At 39.7% G+C, this 1915-nt stretch overlaps 1 protein-coding gene across 1 annotated transcript in view; it reads right to left on the bottom strand.

The window, feature by feature from the left end:
• DNAH5 (dynein axonemal heavy chain 5) overlaps window positions 1-1915 on the bottom strand; it is a 290518-nt gene that overhangs the window by 276943 nt on the left and 11660 nt on the right. The gene's annotated exons all lie outside the window — the stretch shown is intronic.

Raw genomic sequence — 1915 nt, 5'->3', positions numbered from 1 at the left:
AAGTATAATACAATATAATAAGTATAATACAAGATAATACAAGCGAGCTCAGGGGAGCGGGTAGAAGAGAATACTAGAGGCAGTCGAGGAGTGATTTGAAGTGCTGAATGCGGAGTTGCTGGTCTAAAATGGAAACCCACCACCACCACCTAATTCACAATTAAAAAATTATTAAAAAGAAAAAGGATGAAGCCTAAGCTATACTGCAGGCATTGGTTTAAAAAGCAGGGGGCAGGGATCCAGAAGCTGACAGAACACCAATTGAAACGTTTCAATAAACTGTTACGATGCAAGACTAGAAGCACTCACTGGTTTCTGCTAAGAAATTAGGAAGGCAGCTACCTGGCCAACTGAGAGATCTGCAGGTGAGTCCACTCCAGCAGAATACAAAAATTATTGAACAATCTCCTCAATGTCACAAGCAAGTAAAATTATGCTGCAGATAATTAATTCATCAACAGTTGCAGCAGAACATCAACAGAAAGCTGCCAGAAATTCAAGGTGGATTCAGAGGAAGACTTGGCATGATAGATATTACTGCTGTCATCAGATGGGTTTTGGATCAAAGCAGAGAATACCAGAAAGAGGCTTTGTTGTTGTTGTTGTTGTTGTTGTTGTTGTTGTTAGGTGCCATCAAGTTGGCTCCAACCCATAGCGACCCTATGCACAACAGAACAAAATACTATATGATCCTCTACCATTCTCACAATTGTTCCCATGCCTGAGCCCATTGTTGCAGCCACTGTGTCAACCCATCTCCTCAGGAGCCTTCCTCTTTTTTGCCACCCTTCCACGTTACTGAACATGATGTCCATCTCCAGGGACTGGTCATTCCTAAAAATATATATCCAAAGTACGTAAGACATCTTAACTCTAAGGAGCACTGACCTTCCTACTTTCAATACAGATCAGCTTGTCTTTTCAGAAGTCAATGGTACTTTCAATATTCTTCTGCAGCACTACAATGCTAATACATCGACTCTTATACAGTCTTCCTTATTCAGCATTCAACTTTCACACGTGTATAAATGTAATGGGAAGTACCATGGCTTGGGTCAGGCACACCTTAGGCCTTAAAGCAGCATCCTTGCTCTTCAATACTTTGAGAAGGTCTTGTGTAGCAGACTTACCTAATGCGATACATCTTTTGATCCCTTGACTACTGTTTCCATGAGCATTGATTGTGATCCTGATTATGGATCCAAGTAAGACAAAATCCTTGACAATTTCAACCTTTTCTCCATTTATCATTTATCAAGATATGACCTAACGCTCCAGTTGCGAAGTTGGGAGGTTTCCCTCCTCTTTCACAAAGGTGATTAACTAGTCCCAGGAAGGATCCTTCAGGCTATGTGCAATTTTGTCTTTGTAATGTCAGGCTCATTCGCAATTTTGTTCTGTTCTTCCAATTGGCACACACAGTTTTCAGAACTCTTGTATTTGGAAGGCTGGAAGGGCCCAAAATGAAATAGTGTCTGTTTCCACTGTTTGTTTGGGGTTTTTTTGTTGTTGTTTCAGGTGTTTTGAATGTGTTTTGATTTTTTGTTTTAAACTAAAACTATATAAAGCTTGTTAATTAAATACAAAGGAATTCTAAATTTAAAAAAAAAAACAGTTACAATCTGGGAAACCAACAGGATGGGGGTTGTTATGATTCAGCAATGACTCAAGGGCCCTGAGTTTGGTTTGGTTTGGTTTGGTTTTCAGCAAGCAAGTGTCTGTCATCTACATACCGCTAGTTGTTAATAAGCCTTCCTCAAATCTTGATGGAAAACTCTTCTTTGTATAATCCAGCGTCTCTGATGATTTGCTCAGCAAATACATTGAACAAGTACAGTAAGAGGATGCAACCTTGATGCAGACATTTCCTGATTTTAAACTATGCCGTTTTCCTTTGTTCTGTTGGCACAACTGC

This window comes from Echinops telfairi, unplaced genomic scaffold, assembly GCF_000313985.2.
Source record: "Echinops telfairi isolate 266 unplaced genomic scaffold, ASM31398v2 ScPeMD7_7469;HRSCAF=8507_1, whole genome shotgun sequence".
Taxonomy (NCBI): domain Eukaryota; kingdom Metazoa; phylum Chordata; class Mammalia; order Afrosoricida; family Tenrecidae; genus Echinops; species Echinops telfairi.
Note: the sequence above shows the minus strand (reverse complement) of the source record. Positions and strands in the feature narration are given on the sequence as shown.